The sequence below is a fragment of the Danio aesculapii genome, chromosome 2 (assembly GCF_903798145.1).
Source record: "Danio aesculapii chromosome 2, fDanAes4.1, whole genome shotgun sequence".
Classification (NCBI taxonomy): domain Eukaryota; kingdom Metazoa; phylum Chordata; class Actinopteri; order Cypriniformes; family Danionidae; genus Danio; species Danio aesculapii.
Genome location: NC_079436.1, coordinates 17,376,932 through 17,399,716, shown reverse-complemented (window position 1 = coordinate 17,399,716; position 22,785 = coordinate 17,376,932). Strand labels below are relative to the sequence as shown.

The following is a 22,785-nucleotide window of genomic DNA, read 5'->3' as shown; positions in this document are numbered from 1 at the left end:
TAAGGCATGTTATAAGAATTACAAGTGATGAAGCTGAGAGACAATGCCGGCTGGGTCAGTCTGCTCGCCATAAAGTGGTACATGCACATAGCGCACAGTTTGAGTCTGACAGTAGGGCTAAAGAAATGGTGAGAGTTGTTGAGACAACAACAGATAAGACCATTCAGCAACTGAAAGTACAAATAGAAGCTTTAACTATTGTAGTGGATACCTTAAAATGCTCTGAGACACCAAAGATTCCTAACTCATGGCATGAGTATAGTGAGTCACAACCTCAAAGACATCAGCAACCACCCCAACAACCCATTTTCAACTTTCAGAATCCAATACCATTCCAACCATCTACCATGCCACTGTACAATCCAAATACACAGGTGCACTCTCAGACCCAGTATCAATCACAACATCAATACAGGTCAAAACCCCAAACACAGTTCTCTTCAAGTAGACGTCCTTTTCAAAGACAGTGACAGTCAAGATGCCATGAATGCACAGATAAAAATGTGACCATTTGCAGCCATTGTTTTATATGTGGAGCATAGGGACACACAGCGAGAGGCTGCCTTTTGAAGTCAAGAAATCAGGGAAACGGGGAACGATCACTAAACAGGTGTAGTGTGGTGGGTTTTATTTTTGTTTCAGTTCCAGCAAACTTTTGATTTGTGTTTTCCTTTGAAAATATTTCTTTTTGCGATTTTTTTCATTGGGCAAGTTATTTTTATACAGAAAAATAATTTTATTTTTGAGCATCTCATTTTTATTTGGTTATCTTGCAGAACGAAGGAAAAATGTCTATTTTGATTTAGTGTTAATATTTAAGGTTATTTACGAGTTTCAAGTGAGTGATGTCAATTGGTAGTGGACCGCTGCGCCTGCCCTCTCAGAACAGCGTGTGACTGGAGAGAGGAAGCTGGATTGCGGTGTGTGAAGGAGCATATGTTAATTTTCAGTCCTCTTTCAATAAACTGCAGGCTCACTGATCCAAAAAAAGGTCTGGTGTTTGTTGTCATTTGTGGTGCTGGGTGAGACACGCTACAAATTTGGTGCCATGACCCGGATTCCAAGAGATCAGCCATCGCAGATCGCCGGGAGGAGTCTTTGCTGACATCACCTTTGAGAGAACTTTGTGAAACAGATAAGCCGTAAAATACAAACATGGACAGTCATAGTCATACACACACTAATTCACCTGAAAAATTTAAATATGTAAATGCTGATGTTGTAAACGTTACCCCTTCAAGTGTGGTTCCAAGGTTACTACATGCTTCGACTGGGTTGGGGAGGGGGCTCTGTTGAATAGTATGACCCATTTAATTCCACCCCAGTTAATTCCCCATTTTTAAGAAGCGCAAGGCAGCCAGGAATAAGAGGTGGTTCACCAGCTTTTCAGGGTGAAAGACAAAGTTTTGCACAAAGTGACCAACCAAGCCAGTGGCAAACTATGGCAGACCTAATAAAACAACTAGATAGTGAAATAGGCAATCAGATTGCTGCCAGCTTATCTTCAGCAGGGCAGAATGTCCAGAAAGATAATGCTCAATGTCCACCAGTTTAGCCTCCTGCTCCTGACTGGTCAAAACTTAACCTAGTTATCAAACACCAAGATATCAAAGAACCTCCAACATTCAGGGGTGACAAAACAGATAGAAGCACAATTAGTGAATGGGAGGAGTTGATGCCAACATATCTTAACAAAAAGGGTTACAGTGTTGCAGAACAAGGCCAGAAGATTCTTGATAGGCTGATGGGCCGTGCTAAAGATGTTGTGCGAACCTACATTCGTAATAACCCTCTGATTAATGTGAGCAAAGACCCCCATGTTCTTTTCTTTATATTGAGACAGCATTTTGGAGATAAAATTTCTTCCACTACGCTGCTGAGAGATTTTTATGAGACCCTACCTAGGCGGTCAGAAAGTGGCTTAGATTATTGGATTAGGCTAAATAAGGCTGTTGATCTTGCCGACGAGTGCCTAAAGAGGCAAGGAAAAAAAGTTGAAGACCCAAGCCATGAAGTAACAATGATGTTTGTTAGGCACTGTCCTGAGCATTCCTTATATGCTGCCCTGAGGAGTAAGCCACTGGATAGTTGGATGGCCAATGAGGTTCAAGCACTGATAGACAGTCATCTTAGAGATAAACAGACATATAGTGTAGAAAGAGCATTGCAAGTTGAAGAAAAGCCTTCTGGTGCCTGGTGTATGACACAGCAGCAAGTCCCTAACAGTGATCAATCTAGTCCCCTTGACACAGCTCTCCTTAGTAGAGCAGTGTCTCTCCTAGAACAGATTTTTCTCTCCCAGAAGGAGCAAGAGCCTAAAGCTGAGCAAGTCAAAGTTTCACACAGGGAGTCAAGTATATTCTCAAATTCTAGTAGAATATGTAAAGTTGTTGGATCCGTAACCTGTACTCTAAGTGAGTCAGCTGAACTCATACTTCAAGACCATGGCCTTATTTGTGGTCATATGTGTAAACCCACAAATAAAGTGCTGAGAGGATGTGGAGGTAACCAGACAAAGCCCAAATGTGCATGTGAGCTGAACATTGATTTGCTTGGATGCAAGATGACCGTCAACTTTTTGGTCGTACCGGGTCAAGTAGATGATATGATTGTAGGCTCAAATGTTTTAAGGCATGTGACTCAGCAGGTTAAGAACACTAAGTGCTACTGGGAGAAGATTTTGCAGCCTGTTAAGGAGAACAACAGTAACTCCTTGCTCAATTTACTCTCCAACGTTGATCACTGGCATGGTGACGAGATGCCAGAAAGAGTTGGCACTGTATTACTAAGACAATCTGTGACGCTGGAACCTCAGCATGAACATTTAGTGTGGGGAAGGTTGAAGGAGGAAGTGCCTTTGTCTGTTGGGAGTACTGTGATGGTGGAACCTTCCACTTCCCATTCTGCTCCACGAAACATTAGGATCGCTCAAAGTGTGTGTCCATTGTGGGCTGACAAGTGGATTCCTCTAAAAGTAATTAATATGTTGGATCGACCTGTAATGTTACGTCAGAATGCGAAGATTGCTCAGGTGCACCCATGTCTTGCTCTTGAAGATTTGGAGCTTTCTAAATGTGTGAGTCTTGAATCAGAGGAGGTCGTTCAGAATGTTGTTCATGTTCATAAACCTAATGAAGAAAGCAAGGTGTCACAAGCAGATTGCGCTGCTAAGCTACAAGAACTGGGACTGACGCAAATTGATGTGACTCATGTGAAGTGGATGACTTCTGGAAAAGTCAGTTAATAGACCTCATTGAACGATATGAGGACATCTTCTCTCGTGATAGGCTAGACTGTGGAGAAGTCAAGAATATTGTTCACAGGATACGTCTGAAAGATGAAAAACTATTCCGACTACCATACAGAAGTGTTCCACCAGCCCATTACCACAAATTGAGACAGACTTTGAATGAAATGGAGGCACGTGGTATCATTCGGAAGTCCAATAGTGAATGGGCTTCACCCTTAGTCCTGGCCTGGAAGCCATCTGGGGAACTTCGAATATGCACAGACTTTAGGTGGCTGAACCAAAGAACAGAAAAAGATGCGTATCCAGTGCCTCATCAGGCTGATGCTCTCGCATCTTTGGGAGGCAACTGTTATTTCAGCATCATGGACTTAACATCAGGGTTTTATAATATCCCAGTCCAAATATACTGCTTGAACAACACCAGTGGGTCTCTACGAATATAACCGAATGGCATAGGGACTGTGCAATAGCCCTGCAACATTTTCTCGTATGATGACTGCAATATTTGGAGATCAAAACTATCTGTCTCTTTTATGCTATCTTGACGATTTGCTGGTGTTTGGGAAAACAGAGAAGGAAGCACTTGACCGACTTGAGATGGTGTTTTTCAGGCTTAGGGAACACAACCTCAAACTGTCCCAAAAGAAATGTTACTTGTTGAGGAAAAATGTAAAGTTTCTTGGGCATATTGTGTCGGAAAATGGTGTTGCAACTGATCCAATGAAAATATCAGCAATTAGTGAGTTTAGAGTTGTGGATCTGATGGAAGAAGATGGGAAGACTCCTTCACCTACAAGGATCAAGTCTTTTCTTGGAATGGCAAACTACTATTCTCACTTCATAGAAGGCTTCTCAGCATTAGCCAAGCCACTGTTTAAGATAACTGCTGGATTAAAAATCAAGCGGAAAGGTGGTCCCCGTTTTTCTAAACCCAAGCGTTTGAACCCCGAAGATTGGACAGTAGAATGCGACTTGGCTGTAGAAAAGATCAAACAGTCATTTACAAACACAGTCACGCTAGCTCATCCTGACTTTGGAAGACCATTCCTCTTGTCCACAGATGCATCAATGGATGGCTTGGGGGCAGTTTTGAGCCAGATACTAGAAGGAAAAAAAAGGCCAAGACCTGTAGCCTTCGCGAGTAAGACCTTATCAAAGTCTCAGTCTCGTTACCCAGCTCATAGATTAGAGTTTTATGCTCTAAAGTGGGCAGTTTGTGAAAAGTTCGCTCACTGGTTAAAAGGGACTACAATTACTGTGTTAACAGATAACAACCTGTTGACATATATTATGTCTAAGCCCAAATTAGACGCCTGTGAACAAAGATGGGTGTCTAAGCTTGCCCCCTTTAACTTTGACTTAAAATACATACCTGGCATCCAGAACATTCCCGTTGATCTATTGATTCGACGTCCCTTTGCTAAAATGTTGAACATCTGCGAAACATTGGAGAGTCAGACTCAAAATGTGACCTCAGAATCAGTACAGGAAGCATTCCGATTATCAGTCAATGTACTTCATCAGAACCCTGAAGTTAGTGTTCAGAATGTTCAAGTAGAGAGTTTGAGCCAGATGAGTCCAGAGGCAGTGAATGCTATTTTTGAATCCTGTCTTGATTGGGAATTCAGTAGACCAGTAAGAGGAGTTCAGTTGACCAATTGTCCTAATAGTGTGATCCAAGGAGGAGTGGATACTCTCCCAGTCTTTTCAATAGATGAAATACGGAAGAAACAGGGGATGGACCCCATCATTGCTCGGGTAATATTCTTTGTTAACAAAAGGAGAAGGCCGTCACGAAGAGAGAGAGATATTGAATCTTAGAAATGAAGGATAAAGTTCTGTATCGGAAGTCCAAGGATAGGGTGGGAAAGTGCAGGTATCAGCTTGTTCTCCCACAGTCTCTGAGAGCTGCTGCCCTGAAAGGGACTCATGATGATGCCGGTCATCAAGGACAGAGTAGAACTCTTCATTTGGTGCGTCAGAGGTTCTTTTGGTCTGGTATGGACACAGACGTCAAGAGATATGTCTCTCATTGTAAGCGTTGTGTTGTGGGAAAGACTCAGGAACCTGAGGCAAGAGCCCCTCTCGAATCTATTAGAACAAGTGTGCCTTTGGAACTTGTATGTATAGACTTCTGGTCTGCAGAAGGGAGACACAGGGAGAATGTTGATGTTCTTGTGATAACGAATCATTTTACGAAGCTAGCTCATGCGTTCCCTTGTCCGAAACAGACAGCTAAAATTGTGGCCCAGAAGCTGTGGAACCAGTTTTTCTGTATATATGGTTTTCCTCAGAGGATACATTCAGACAAAGGAGCCAACTTTGAAAGTAAGCTGATCGCTGAGTTGCTGTTAATGTCTGGTGTTCGCAAATCCCATTCAACTCCGTACCACCAAATGGGTAATGGACTAACAGAGAGGTTTAATCGCACACTTGGTAATATGATCTGTTCCTTGCCTCCCCGGTAGAAAGAGAGATGGCCTCAGATGATACAAACGCTCACATTTTCCTACAACTGCACTTCTCATGAGACGACGGGATTTGCACCTTTCTACTTGATGTTTGGTAGGGTGCCCAGTGTGCCTGTAGACATCATGTTTGGTGGTGCTCTAAGGAATGATGATGTGCAGACTTACGATGAGTACGTTGAGACTCTCCAGGAGGACCTAAGAGAAGCAATGAGGATTGCTTAAGAAAACTCAATTGGTGCTCAAAGGAGACAAGCAAAGGACTATAACAAGAAATCTAAAGGCACTGATTTAGAAGTTGGGGACCACGTTCTTCTGGTGAATAAGAAAGAAAAGGGCAAGAGAAAATTAGCAGATGTGTGTGATTCGGTGGTCCATGTAGTGACATGAAAGGACTCAACATTACACGTCTATAGAGTTGAAGATCCAACTACTTAGAAAAGTAAAGTAGTTCATCGTAATTTCCTTCTCCCTGTAAATTTCCTTCCTTTGGAAGAGCCAGGAGTTGAATCCACAGTGTTGTCTACAATTTCGGAAGAACTGTTGACCAAAAAAAAAAAACAAGGAGACAGATCTCTGTGCAGTTCTGAAAGAGTATCAGCATATGACAGGATAGCCACTTGGATTTTACAAGCTGAAGACCTGAGCTCGCCTCCATCTGTGAGAGCCTGTACTGTTCAGGATCAGGGAATTACACAAGCCACAGACATTAATGACACCGCTAAAGCAGATTGCATCGGGGCTCTCTCCCGGAACAGCATGCCAAACAAGCTTTTGATGAATCGTCAGCTAAGTGTGAACTCTTGGGGCTCTCTCCCGGGACAGCATGCCAAACAAGCTTTTGATGAATCGTCAGCTAAGTGTGAACTCTTGAAGTGAGGTTTATTCATAAACTACAGTAGGTGAGAGTTCAAAGTGACTATTACCGCCGGTCCTTATACCGCCGCCGTTTGAAATAACTGCTGCTCTGTTTTTAGTGTAGGACCGCAGTTTGTGAAAAAGCCGCCAGGGGGGCGCAAAGGGACGGGATGCGAACGGAAAGAAATAGCCTTTACAGCAGATTTAAATATGCTACTGTGCTTGTAAGTGATATTAAACAATAAGTCAAAGCATTATAAGTCCTTCATTAATCATTTAAAATTTGTTAACACACTTTATTGTAAACTTTTTAAGTGCAAAGAGGACTCGTTTTGGAATTGAAGAAATAAAAGACAACTAACATGACACACACATTCAATACAAATAAGTAGTCTTAAATAAATAAATAAAGTCTTTTAGCCTAAATGTTCAGTGTTTGCCGTTTTGATAGGATTAAGACAAGACTTTTTCATTTATGTTTTTATTTATGTTTTTATTTACATTTTCGTTGTTGATTATATTTTACTATCTTATTTTATGTCTGAATTATTGTACATAATAATAAACGAATAATGAAAATAAATTAATAATGAAAATATGCCTAAATAAATAATTTATTTAAAGATATTGCGGCGAAACACTGAGAAACGGTCAGGGGCATGGTCTAAAGAGCTTAAGTTGAATGCTGCTTCATCAAAAGCAAAAAAAAATAAATTGACCTACCTTAAGCAGATCACTAAAAGTATAATAAAAAAAATTTTTTGCTCTCTCTCTCTCTCTCTCTCTCTCTCTCTCTCTCTCTCTCTCTCTCTCTCTCTATATATATATATATATATATATATATATATATATATATATATATATATATAATTATGTAATTATTTAATTATATATAATTATAAATATATTCTTAATAAACTTCCCAGCCACAAATATGAAAAAAACACAACTTGTATTAAAACTGGGCGAGGATTAGAAAGAATACGATGCTTGTTATATAATTTAAAATGTTATTCCTCTTGTCCAATTTCTTTATGCATATTTTTTCACTCGCTACTCTGCCAGGAACTTCGCCGCTAGAGAGCACCTTCAAAAATCTCAATCTCATGGCTCATTCTTCATGAATATAGAATTAAAATAATGGCGCGTTTGGTTCATTGTGCATCCCGCGGGTGCAACAAACAAGAGTTGTGCATTTTAGTTTAACTTTTTGAGCGTTAAAAGCAGTTCGGTGTTAGTTTTTATTTAAATATATCAAGCCGAAACTAAACAGCGCATTCTCTCCGCCTCCTCGTTCATAACCTGCGGGACAGGGACGCACTGCTGAAGCAGGCAATAGAGAAACTCCGTCATTCATCATAATCTTAGCTGATGTTTCGGAGTCGAAAGAATATATTAAAGAGAAATTTTCTTTTAACAGTCCCTATATATTTAATCTTTTTCTTTCTTTTTTTCCTGTCATTTCTCTTCAGCAAATTATATTTTTTAAAGCTGCTTGATTCTTTTAAAACCGAAAGCAGAGCCCGTCAATTGGTGTTTTTCCATAAGATACGTTTATCCTACGATAATTTATCCTCTGATCCTTTTGCATAAAGGTTTTAATAAAAAAAAAACAGGTCACTTAATTACTTTCGATGTGCTAAAGTATTTGTTAAACGAATGTTATTTAAAAAAAAAGCATATGCACATATTACAATTGTAAAATAGTCTGAAATGCATGGTCTAATCAGAAATAAAGGAAATTAGTTATATTTAATGCATAAAATAGGCTAGCCTTTTTATAAATTGAGTTTAATTGATTTAAAACTTTTAATTGCATTTTAACGTCCTGTATAAATAATAAAAGTTGCATCAGATTGACGAAAAAACGAATATTAATACCTGCAAACAGGGCCACGGTTACTTTTTTTTCACTGACTGGCATGACTGGCAAACGCGTCAGAAAAAAAAAACTGCTGAATCTCTGCGAATATTTGGTTAACTTATAAAACAAATGTCTGGTTTAGTGATGTTAGTAATGCATAGAAAAATGCAAAGCAGAATTCTCCTGAGCTCATTAAACCACTGATGACAGCGACGGAATCACTGGCCCACCACGTTCTTACGAACATATTTTATTTATTAAAGGTATTATTTCATTGACCTGAACATAACCAGTTAAAATATAATTACTAACCCATCGTCTAAAGCAGGCAACACTCTATTCAGCTATGTTCTTTGTTTTTACTTAAAAATATTTTCTTTTTGGCAAATGCTTGGAGCGTAATATAGATATTTTAAATAACAGGTATAGGGGTGGGCGGTACACCGGTGTCATAGTCATCACCGGTGTGACATTGCGCCACGACATGGATTTTCTAATACCGTCAATACCATAATAAATCAATTTTGCGCGGCTTGAACGGCTGCATTTACATCAATAATAGCTAATTCTAAATAATAAGGCATTCAATTTTCTTCAAACGTTCAGTTGTGGTCTGAATACATGTCCTTATACTACAGGGCTCGAAATTGCAACCATTTTGGTCGCATGAGCGCCCGAAATTTAATCTATGCGCCCTCATAATATATTTGGGAGCATTTGTGTGTCTGAATATAATGAACAGGGAGATTTTGTTACTGTGTTGTGGTTTCTGGCTTTTCTCTTAATGAATCAAGCTCAGACTGGGGTTATGAATATCAGAAGAATATACTTTATTGGAATATTTCCCAAAAAAGCAGAGACAGCCTGGAGCAGACCCATCTCTAGTCTCACTCCAGGACAAATCCAGTGTCCCTCAAATTTGCTATCCCCTTTATCCTTGCTTCCTCCCACCTTTGTGTTTTCACAGCTGTTTACTGGTTCAACAGGCCTCTCCCAGCTCCTACTCTTTTACGACCCCTATTTAAAGACCCCTCTTCTTGTTGGCCCTTATAATTTACAGATCTAATATAATCATCACCGTTTTTCCACATACAGTTCACATTTGGTAATCATGACTAGTATCTATGTTTCAAACATCTAAACTGGACTCTTCTCTCCCATACAGTATGTGTCTTTTTAAATATACATGACAGTTTCAACATGTGTTGTATACATTTCATGCCTTTCTGACACAGATGGTTCTCATTGCATCCTCAAGTCCTCTCTCATGCTCTTTTATGACCCCTTTGCCTTAACCTATCACCTGTTTTCAAAGATATATAATGGCAGATTCGTAGGGCCCTCCACTCACCCAGTTAAATGTGTCTTCATATAGGTTTAGTACATAAAAATCTTCTTCATTTCCCTCCTCTGTGGCTTATTAGAGCCACACCTTAATTGTCTTTACCCATAGTGCAACTTCATAATTCAGCCCTAAGTTCTACTACCTAATGACAAATATATGTCACTGTATTATTACAAATGACCAGATCATGGAATCGCACTTTGGAATAAAACCAAGCCAAACATCTGCATCCGGTCTTGACAAGAACACAGTAAAAGACTTGATTCTATTTTGCTCTTATATCAAAGGATATAGTATAGTAGTGTTTTAAGCATGAGCGTGCATCAGGTTATACATATGCTTGTGGGGGTCACAGTTATTTCAAAGAATCAAAGAATAACCATACATAATCATAATACATGTTCACTACACACTATTCTACTCCACCAACAACACACATAATAAGTAGAATAAGTTGATCTTCAGCCCAGATACTTTGCGCATCGTAGAGAGCCGCCATTTTGGGGTAGAGGTTCTCTAGCACTTACACCCAAGGCATGGATCCTCTTCATCATCCTCTTCTTTATCTAAACTATCAAAATATTTAGCACTCTACTTTCTTAATCACAGTCTGATTTACTCTTGCGATTGAATTGTTTGTTTCTTTCTTTCATTCTGGCCTGAAAAGATGTTGATAGAGACTTTATGTTGAGAGTCTGTAGCCTGAAGTTGTGGCACCTTCTGTATTTCTTACTCAGGCATATTATCAGAATCACTCTTTTAACTTTTCTGATAAACTCCTCCTGCCACACTTTGCACTTCATTGAGCTTCAGGATTTTCTGGTTCCTCTGTTTCCCACTAGCTTTCTCTTCCTGTAGTTTTTTCCTTTGGCGCCCTTTTGCAGTGGTTCAGATGGTACCCAGTTGATGGCATCCCCTTTGGCAACCTTGTCATAAGGTCCTTTTCTCCTGACTTCACTCCACTTTCTCCAGAGCACCTCAGATATACTCGATCATCGGAATAATCTCCTGCTTCTGCTACTTTCTGGTTTCCTGTACAGATATCGCTTTGCACATGGCAATTAGTTTCTTCATAAAAGACCAAACTTATTCTTTCCAATGCATTAGAATTGTTCTCCAAACATTCCACGAGTTTAGGTTATATGCAAGGTTAAATGCAAGATTACATGCAAGGTTATGTGCAAGATTACATGCAAGGGTCGACCCAATAGCACTTCATGCAGCGTTAGTTATTTCCACATATCTTGTTAAGCTCTGGCCTTGATGGATCATCTTCAGCTCTTTCAGCCATTTCTTACAGTTGTGTATGATAATTGCTCAATTTTCTTGATTTCCAATGCTTGTTTAACTCCTTATCAATTAATTTATTTATCTATTTATTCACTGAATCACATATCCACCTATTTATCTACTTAATTATTTTTAATTTATTTAATTTAATTAACCTTAATTACTCTTAATTCCTTTATAAATGAATTCCAAATATGGGACTTACTTCTTGTGTCTTAAATGTAATAACTATTCCTTCTTTCCTACTTTGCTTCTGGAATCACCTTCACTCATCTACCACACCTGTGGTTTTCGAAAAGCTTGTATCTCTTGCCCTAAAAAGTTTTATCATAACGCAACACAACATCCACAATCAAGTTATTGAATAACCCTCTTATGTATATTGCTGTTCCTTTACTCACCTTCTACTCTGCACAAAAGTCACATGTGTATAACAATTCACTAATCACTATAATAAAATAAGGAGACCACTATCTTTGCTGCTTAATTTTCCTCACCACTTCACCCTTGATACAAACCATATACATTTTTAATGCCAATATTTAGAAATGCTGTTGACTCAACAATCTGTTCTTCGTATGTATTACAAAAATCTTATCTTTCTTTTTTCACTCTGATGCTACATATATTGTTCATAGAGACTAGTTTGTTGTTTAACTTGTAATCATCTAATTGAGGTTGTGACTCTATGCTAAAACTACTATATTAGAACTACTATATTATTTCCTTTAATGAAAATACAATTTCTTATTTATCATCTTACATTTCTTGTTAAAGGCATGCCTAATTTTTTCAGTCCTTTCTATTTTGTAATTTCTCAACTCAATCCTTTTGTATAATCCTCCATCTAATTGGCACTAAAACATTCATCCCTAAAAAGTCATCGTTTCATTATTTGTAGCAATAGTGTTTTTTGTTTAAGTCTTTTACTTAGGACAGAGCTAAATGGATCTGCAGATAACTAAATAATCCTACATATGTTATAACAATATCAATCCTAAACCACTTTAAATCCTTTTAGGCATTCTAATGTATGTATATTGCTTATCAGCCAATGTACTGTCTACCCTCCTCTAGTAATTACCTGAACAGAAATCAATTACTTTAACATATTTGTCATCAGGAATAACATATTTCAGTACAGTGTGTTGGGAATCTCTGCTGAAAAATCCTCTATCACTGATTGCGCTTAAATCATAAACTACACAAAATTTACTTTTGTCTGTTTTGTCTAATGCCATAATCAAAAATTTAATTTAAATCAAATTCAAATAAAATCCATTCATGTTTTTATAACAGTTTCAGCATCTAGTGTTTCTCTGGGAAAACCTGCATCAGGTTTAATATTAATCCTCACTATGCTGGCTAATTTTTTCTACCTCTACGTCCTGAACTGATAATCATTATTAAAATTTTACACTTACCCTAAATAATTTTATTTCTGAGATATTTCCTAATTTGCATCTTATATTGATTTGTGTTATCCACTTTCAGCTCCTAATTCCTTCCCGCTCTCACATCATGCTGCTTGTGCATACAGTTTTGTTGTAATTGTTACAAGTTAAAATTACTTATTTCTTTATAGGTTCTTCTCTATCTATTCTGGTTTTTCCTCTTTAGTCCTTATTCCTTTTTGCTTTGAATAATTTCTTCACATATGATTATTTGTGAAACAAAATCTGTTCCCTTAAACACTTTTCTCTTTCAATTATTCTTTTAGTACATTTAGAATTGTCACTTTTTTACCTATATTGTACCCAACCTGTTCATTTCATTTTTTTTTGTTCTAATCTCTTCTTTAAGTATAAAACACTTTTCTCTGTCTTAATCTCTTACATAATTTTTCTCTCAAATCTTGGTTTAGATTACTCAAAATAGGATTATGCTAAGATATTTCCTTAATTTTTACTTAAATATTTAATTCCATCAAAATTTCTAATCCAAATTATTTCTTCAGCTATCAAAAGCTGTCTTTTTTTTTTTTTTTTTTTTTTTTAGTCACCACCATGCATTGTACTTTATCCTTCTATGTTCAAGGATCTCTATGATTAAACTTATGAAAATTAACCAAATTATTTAACATTCATCATAATTTATAATTTCAACATTACACATTTAAATTTTCATCGTATATTTTCATATAACACTTTTCTTCAATTTATCAAATTGGCAGGAGTCTGATTTGAGACAAGAATGGGTAGGTACACTTTTGCTCTTAATTTTCCTTCTGAGTGGTCACATTATACTCAATTTGGACTATAGTTCGACTGCTTTGAGATGGACTGCCAGACTCTCCCTCCTCGCACCCTGAGAAGACAGCTGGTTCATAGATTGGCTCTGGAGTCTTTTCTGTGGTTTCCAGACTCAACACATTTTTCCTTATCAGGGCACAGTGTTTCTCCCCTCTCTCTTAGTTCTGGCTTCTTTTCTTTCATTTAGCTGATGTAAAGTTCTGGTGGTGCACTTTTTCTTGTTTTGATCAGTTCATCATTCTCTTGTTTGACTCTTTTTAGTGTCTCTGAACATCAGTAGCCTTTTCAGTCCTCAGTAAATCCTGGGCGTGCAGTGCCTGCCTCACTGCTTTCACAAATGTCCACAGCCAACAGTTTGTCCATTGTGTTTCTCAACCACCTTTCCTATTTGCCAGTGCACTCAGAGATGTCTGGTAGGTACAAGACTACAGTCCACCAAAGTCCATCCCTATATCCTCTTAATTAATATATGGAATTTAGCCCATGACTTAATAAAAGTCTTTTTCCTTTTTCCCATATTTTCTCCATCAAATGAAGACTCCTTCCATCTATTATCTTTTTGTTATCAGCTTATTTTTCCTCCAGTAATTATTATCATATGTAAATATGATATAATTTTCTATTTATTTAGTGTTATTCTAATTAATTTATTTAGCTTCAGATTGTGCATTTTTGCTTATCTATACTAGTGTTTCTTTAGATTTTTTAATTTCCCTAACATTTTCCATACTCAGTTTCTATTTTCCCTATGCCTGCATCAAATGTTCCTTCCTTTTGCCATTTGTCATTTTTTATATTTTATATTCTCTGCCACATATTTGAATATTTTATTTCTCATTTCCAGATCTGTTTTAATTAAACAGTACTACATGGTGGCCTAATATCTGGTATAACTGTTCAAAATCATTACTGCTATAGCTTAGGGTTCATAGTATTAATTTAACCCACATGTTTGCTTACTAGAACCATTTTTCATTTTTAAAATGCAATGCTTAATTATCAGTTTAGCTCCTTACTGCTTTTTAAAAAAAAATAACTTTTTAACTCACTCCATCATGTTCTTTAACATTTACCCAGCTTCTATGATTTTCATCTGAATCACTGTGCTTTACTACAAATAGATGATGGCTCAGATAATATGTAGCTGACTTTGATAATGATGACAAAACATTTTTATTGCCCTTAAATATAAACTAATCCTCTAAAAGCAAACCTTAGTTTCTTCCGAATGTTACTGATTTTTCTAGTTTTTATTATCTATTCTGTTAATATACCTATATTTGAAACATTTTCTACATTTTTAATCATCTCATTTTTTCTCTATTAAACAGTGTTTGGACTTATTTTTTTTCTATTTCTATTCTTTTTTTCCTTTCCCTAATTTGCATTTTTAGCTCTTAGGTTTACTTATACATTTTAACCTTTTTAAATTTATTTTATTTTACACACGTTATCCTTAAATCTTCAGTTTTCCTTTCTCATTTTTATCTTTGTCAAATAACTAACTTATCTAATATTTATTCATACTTGCTTAGTAAATCTATTTATTTATTAATCTATTATTTTACTTCATACTCTCTTTATCTCCATATATTTATAAACTATGGCTTCATTAGTTAATTAGTATAGCTTTTAATGAATTTATTTTAGTTCCATTTTCTATAATATAACACAATTAATTATATCTTACTCTATTATTGGTATTTCCCTATTTCAACTATCTTGCTGTAGCACTTTGTAATATGTCTCTTCATTTAATAACTTATATTATACCCATTATGATTATGTTAAAGTCTATCTTTTTATTTTATATAATAGTTTGATATTCTCTTTTACTGTTCACACATGGACACCATAAATCTCTCTCTTACCCCCATCCTTGGGCAGACTGTCTTCCACCTGTTGCTATGTCAGGAATTTCAGTCGACTCTGCTTCAGTGCACTCATTGTTCTTTTTTTAACATAAACACAACTTAAAACACAAAGATCATTTTCAGAAAAATGTTTAACTAGTATATACTTCTGCCTTCAGTCTGTGTCCTTTGAATGCAATATGTTCCATTAGTTTTGGTTTAGGAGACTCCTCCTTTATATCATAATCTCTTCCCTGATCTGCATCAATAACTATTCTTATTGCTCTTTAAATCACATCACAAATTTGCAGCCCTCCTTTTATATTATAATCTACTATCATCATTATTTTAACCTTCTCTTTATTGAAAACATACTTTTAAACACATTCACACTTTTACTCTTATTATTTTTCTCTTCTCATTCACTCCTCTCCTCCACTCAGTGTAACATGAGCTGCATCCCCCTATCCTCGTTCCAGTCAAGGAGGAGGAAGGGAGCCTTCTCTGCACACCAATATGGACTATTTTGCCTCAACCTGAAGCAGCAAATACACAAACACATACAATTGAATAAATACACTACACTACACTCCTCTTGAGTGACCTGCCCGAGCAGCCTTCATGTTTTTTACCTAAAACTGAAGCGGTAACCACAGGATTTTCACTACACTCCTCTTGAGTGACCTGTCCGAGCAGCCTCTAACCTTAGAGCGGTAACCACAGGATTTTTGCCTACCCATGCAGCCCTCTGCTTTACCTTTAACAGAGCAGTATCGTAGGACTTTGCGCGCATCTCTCTACTTAAACTTAATCTGCTTTAATCTCTTAACTGTCACCGCACATTAAAGACTCTCTCTTAAAATTATAAATGCTCTGTGCATATCCTACATCATTAATAATTTCCCAAATATGGGTAACAGTTACTAGTTAATGTTTATCCTATCCGTCAAGGCCCTCTTAGGAAAACACAGATCATTTGCATGCAAATTACTCTTTTTCTTATGTTATTCAAAACCCCTTATTTCTTTTAATATCTTTTTATGTTTACTTTTACTTTTAGTTCTTTAAAGCTGGAGAAACAGTTCAAGTGTCTTTACCGTTACAAGCAGGTCCTGGCAGAAAAAACACAAACTAATAAGCATAAAATCGCTTACCATTTTTTATTGTGGCCACATATTTGTGTTTTCTCTCCAGTCCAGCATGTACAGCAACACCAGTCCTGCTCCTTTCCAGCCCACCCAGGGACGCCATTTGTTGTGGTTTCTGGCTTTTCTCTTAATGAATCAAGCTCAGACTGGGGTTATGAATATCAGAAGAATATACTTTATTGGAATATTTCCCAAAAAAGCAGAGACAGCCTGGAGCAGACCCATCTCTAGTCTCACTCCAGGACAAATCCAGTGTCCCTCAAATTTGCTATCCCCTTTATCCTTGCTTCCTCCCACCTTTGTGTTTTCACAGCTGTTTACTGGTTCAACAGGCCTCTCCCAGCTCCTACTCTTTTACGACCCCTATTTAAAGACCCCTCTTCTTGTTGGCCCTTATAATTTACAGATCTAATATAATCATCACCGTTTTTCCACATACAGTTCACATTTGGTAATCATGACTAGTATCTATGTTTCAAACATCTAAACTGGACTCTTCTCTCCCATACAGTATGTGTCTTTTTAAATATACATGACAGTTTCAACATGTGTTGTATACATTTCATGCCTTTCTGACACAGATGGTTCTCATTGCATCCTCAAGTCCTCTCTCATGCTCTTTTATGACCCCTTTGCCTTAACCTATCACCTGTTTTCAAAGATATATAATGGCAGATTCGTAGGGCCCTCCACTCACCCAGTTAAATGTGTCTTCATATAGGTTTAGTACATAAAAATCTTCTTCAACTGCAGGAAATGCAAACGGCAAAAGTTATAATAATAATAATGGCGCAGATGACAGCGATCATGACATGAGGTAAATGTTGATCCGCCAGCTGAGATCAATCGAGTGTTTTCGGAGAAGGTGCCCGAATCTTGATGCGCTGCATTCACCGCGTGTTCAGCGCAAATGTCCGCTAAATATAAAGTCTAATACTGTACACATCATCGCCAAAGAAACTCACCTTTACTAAGTTTACACTGAAACTACGGCTCATAACAAAGAGCGGAATTGCGCTGGTGGTCATCATGGGAATCCTGCTCTGTCTGCTCATAAATTGGTGCGGCTGACTCGCCTGCTTTATTCCACCAACACAGAGAAATGAAGATCAGCTCATAACGAGACTCAGCTTTACAATGACCCAAACCAAAACTTTTAAAGAGTGATAGAAGTGAGACTTTCTTTTCTCCGTTCTTCCTTGAGATGTATATTATTTTGCTATTGAAAGTAATACCATGATATTATGCCGTCACCGTTCAAAAGATGAAAAATACTGTGATATTAATTTTAGGTCATATCGCCCACCCCTAACAGGTAGCCTAGTTCAGTTCAGAAGTTGTTGTGCATAGAAACATTAATTTTCATAAGGCCCCATATTTAATGCGGTTTCGTTTTTAAATGCATAGGTTTTGTTACGCCATCCGTCCTATGTCGGAGTTTTGGATTTTGTGTATTCATGTTTGTGAAAAACACTTAAGAGTGGAGACCCCTTCCCCCTTCTCATAACCAAAAGCTTGTCTGTCAGGTGTTAATGGGCATCAGTGAGGCTGAAATAATGTCGCGTTTTCACTGTCGGGCTAGCTTGCAGCATGTCACGCAAACCCTGCCCCCAGAACTTCCCCGGAATTAGATGTTGCATATTATTCTGTGATCTTAAGGAAAGTGTTAAGTAGACTATTTAAGTGTCTTTAATATGGTGTATAGATTATTATGCGTTATTGAAACATCAAGGGGGACGCAGCAAAGTCACTTATAAATTAAAATTGTATTATTTTATGCAATTTTATTATTTTATGCAACAGCCTTACATTTAAAACGGAAACTTAACGGCGATTATAATCAAAAAGAACTCAGCCTATAAGGCTAGATGTTTTCTTTCCCTTTTTATTAATTTATTTGTTCATGTGTTTGGCGCATGTAACTCGTGTGCCATCGGAAAACTAGTTTAATGACGGCAAGCCATCTTTCCCAGACTCGGGGCAAAGTCCGCCTCTCCTTTCACTCCGTCCCGAAGCCCCAGCTGGCCCTCCTGGCATCCTCTGCGTAAAACATATGCTTGATAAGTTGACGGTTCATTCCGCTGTGGCAATTACAGACTAATAAAGGGACTAAGCCAAAAAGAAAATGAATGACGAATGAATGAATGAATGAATAAATAATAATAATAAAATAAAAATAAGGTAATAATCTTTACACACAGATGCCGCGTAAGTGGCCTTTTTTAATTTAGAGATGGTACATTTGAATTGCCTCTGCCACTTCTTCCCCCACCTCAAACCTGAAAGTTGAATAGAGAACTATAGCCTATTCACACCTTGATGCCTCAGCCTCAATAGCAACAGTTCACAGCCCATTTACGCCAAGACAGTGCAAGTTTAGCGGAAGAATGTCAAATCAAAATCACGCAGATGAAGCACACCAGCAACTACTATCATGAAACTATTAAAATGGCATTGGCATAACTAAAATAAATGTTTATTTGCAGCAGCTTTTTTTCACGCAACAGAAATGTGGCGTTGGGAAGCATTTAATAAATAAAAGCAGGGTTAATAGTGACGTGATTCAAATGATGGATCTGCGACAGAGAAACTAAGGGTTTTGGGAAACACTCATCACTATATCCTTTCCCCCCCAAAACTATGCATAGTTCAGCTGCAAGTTACAGTACGTCTTTGTTTGGGAAAGCACAGGTCCGCTGGTGCCGCGCGCCTCTTTCTCTGGGCCAAAGCAAGGTGATTTTAAAAATATTAAAGATATAGATTAATTAAATATTCAGCAAAAGAGACATTTATTTAATATTTCACTATGCATTTCATCTGATAGGCTAATCTTTATAGCTTAATTAAACACATATTGTCAAAACCCACACATGTATGAAAATGAAAATGGCATTTATTTTATTATTAGACTCCGATTTGTTATTTGTTGCCTAGGCTATTTTCACATTTGAGGTGCTTTATTGGCATGACAAATAACTGTACATTTGTATTGCCAAAGCAGTGCAGCGTCACTGCATACAAAGACAGTGCAAAAAGGGCAGTAGTGCAAACAATTATGGATATAACACAAAGAAAATAGAATAATAAAAATAAAAATAGAATCAGGATAAAGGTAATGATATAGCCTATTATCAAAAGTAAGTCCACAAATAAAGAGTTCGAGTATTTGTGTGTTGTAGACAGTGGAGCGGGTATTGCTGGTTGAACGCACAACTAACAGCGCTCTGTGCTGGACTTTACACCTGCTTTGATCTGGTGCAGGCATAAATGCGCATGCGGTGGAGGCGCACTCTAAACTCACACTGGAGAAAACTGGACTAGTGGATATCACGAAGACATGCAGCTTAATTTATTTCATGTTTTGCTTAACTAATTCTTTGAATAAAACTATTGAGCTATAAAGGGAAAAAACGCAGAAGAAATTTGCCATTATATTAATTTTAGCACAGCTGCCAGTCATTTTAACATTAGTTTTTCAGTTAGGGATTAATATTAAAGTAGCCTAGTAAAAAATGTCTATACTATAATATTATAATTTGTTATATCCATTATTATTATTATTATTATTATTATTATTTTTATTATTATTATTAAGCTATACAATTGACAAAACGCAGAACCCTTAAAAAAATTTGCTTTCATTTTGACATAGCTAAAGCACACGTTTAAAGTTATGTAAAAAAAAAACATCCCATTCTACAGCAGCAGTCAAGTTAGAACACTTAAAAATGCCTTTTGCGTTTGAAGATGATCGACCTGCGAAGTTATGTTTACAGTGTTATAAAAGAAAAAGGTAGGCTATTTAGTGCGTGTGGATTTACCGTAGACAGGCTTTCTGTTTGGCTAATGCCTAAAAATGTAACTAAGTAACACATTAATTTTAGCAAATATTTTTAAATGGCATTTAAAATTTAAATTCATTTTTTAATTTAATTTAACATTTAAATATAATTTAATTTAAAACATTTATTTTTTCCTTGCTGATTTTGGTTGGGTAATAAAGCGTGATGACTCAGATATTATCTAGTTTAGCTTGCATGTGTGGGCATGCTTTTCCTTTATTTCATCCTTTCCGTAAGGTGTTTTATTTTTTTATTTATTTTTTAATAATTTTTTAAATAATGATGACAATATTCACTGTCTAAGCATTCCTCGGTATACCACCAACAAATTACGCCCCTGTACCCAAGTAGCCTACCTAAGTTAATTTACATTTCATGTAAAAAATAAGAAATCAAAAACGACCAAAGTATTATGCTAAATATCCGTACAAACGAACATGTTTGTTGTTTAACATTCGTTGATAAAACAACACAATACAGCCTATAATAATGAAGGCTAGTTAAATAGAAATAACTTTAACTGCTTGAAACAGTAAACGTTACATTTTAGAAACTTCACAAATACTAATCAATAATAATATAAATAGTAACGAAGAACAAAAATATTAGCCTAGGCTTGTAACAACATAAGTCAGATGTTGAAAAACCTGGCTGGAAAGACGGCGATAACATGAATTTTCTGTACTTCAACGAGAAAAAAAAATCGCAGACACGACACAATGACGGCGTTAATTATACAACGCAGTGTTTACGATCATATTAACAACTAACATTAATATCAATAACTCCTCTGGCTTTAGACTTTACCTTTTAGAGCTTGTTCTTGTCGGCGCAATATACGTTTATTGCATGTATAGCTACGAATCAGATTATGAAGAATGATTAAGAGCATGCTTTTCCTTTATTTCATCCTTTCCGTAAGGTTTATTTATTTATTTATTTATTTATTTATTTATTTATTTATTTATTTATAATTTTTTAAAATAATGATGACAATATTCACTGTCTAAGCATTCCTCTGTATACTACCAACAAATTATGCCCCTGTACCCAAGTAGCCGACCTAAGTTAGTTTACATTTCATGTAAAAATTAAGAAATCAAAAAAGACCAAAGTATTATGCTAAATATCCGTACAAACGAACATGTTTGTTGTTTAACTTTCGTTGATAAAACAACACAATACAGCCTATAATAATGAAGGCTAGTTAAATAGAAATACCTTTAACTGCTTGAAACAGTAAACGTTACATTTTAGAAACTTCACAAATACTAATCAATAATAATATAAACAGTAACGAAGAACACAAATATTAGCCTAGGCTTGTAACAACATAAGTCAGATGTTGAAAAAAAAACTGCGTCTCTCCGCCTTTTGTTTTCTATTCATATTTTAAATTCTTTGCCAGAAAAACTAACATGTTGACTTTGTTCGGTTTAAGCGGAGACTTATTTGAGATTACAATGTTTCCAGCAGCACTGAGACGGTGTGCCTGTAGCGCATGCAGATACTTTTTCGCAACCGTGGCAAAGAGGGTATCTTGCTCTGCCGCCTGCATTTCTCGGAAACCAGCTCTACATCGCGGAGCGGCGCGTTCTCAACTACCAAATATGCTGCTCCATTTCTCATCAACGTCTACTATTTATCAGTTTCTCTTTTGTATTTTGCCATTTTTGAAAAGGCCTCTCTGCCATACCTGGCTGGACTAGCTGGGCATTTGCGTTCAGTAGATGACACCGGAGCTGGCTCCGCATTCCATGGGCTGGGTGACATGACCGCAGCTCTGGAGGTTCTACGTGTTTGTCCATTTAACACTTATTTTTCTAAACAAGCCCAACAAATAGCTTCATCCTAATTATTGATTCGCCTTTCTCGTTCGCCACGAATCCAAAATGTTTCCAGATTGGCGCTGAGCGAGCATAAGCAGAGCGTAAAACACTGGCTGCAGTCAGTAAACCATTTAACAGATGCCCCGTCTGCAGCCAAACTTTAAAAATGTATAAAGCATATTTTAACTGATACCATTCATCGGTTACAAACGTGCCCCTTCGGTTATTGCTTAATCGGGTTATTTTGAGCATCCCCAACTAAACCGCATGTGCAAGCTCTATTTTTTTTCTCTCACGGCCGCACGCCGGAGATCCGGCATGGTGCAGGAATACTTTAAGCCCTGGTAAGATCATGTTTATTACTAAGAAAACTAAATCAAAATTATATTTTAATTGAACACATCTTATCACATAAGGTACGCACAGAAAAGTCTGTTTAGTGTTGTGGAAAGGCAAAGCTGAATATCTGTGGTTAAACTGCCACCCAGCGGTCAAAAGCTGCTGGCAAACCAAGTACCGCTGTCGCCGCGGTATGAATGGCGCCATAAGGAACACATTGAAGTAGTAACATCTGTAATTTCGAGAGGATCACGTGCTTATGATTTATCACAGTCTCATATTAGGCTAATCAGTATCATCCAATCATATGAGCCATAAGCTACTATAAATAACCACAGTTTTCAGTCCACTTTATCTTCGTTTGGAAGAAACCCCCCTTCCTCCCCGTTCTCCTCCTTCACTATAGATCGGGCAGCACGGAGGCCCAGTGGTTAGCAATGTTAGCCC

The 22,785-nt window shown here is 37.0% G+C and overlaps 1 long non-coding RNA gene across 1 annotated transcript; it reads right to left on the bottom strand.

The window, feature by feature from the left end:
- Positions 1–9,246: 9,246 nt before the first annotated feature.
- On the bottom strand, positions 9,247–17,068 carry LOC130241902 (uncharacterized). Its single transcript, XR_008838921.1, has 2 exons — positions 15,865–17,068; positions 9,247–15,784 (listed from the first exon to the last, which is right to left on the bottom strand). It is a non-coding gene; the product is annotated as an uncharacterized LOC130241902 (long non-coding RNA).
- Positions 17,069–22,785: the final 5,717 nt, after the last annotated feature.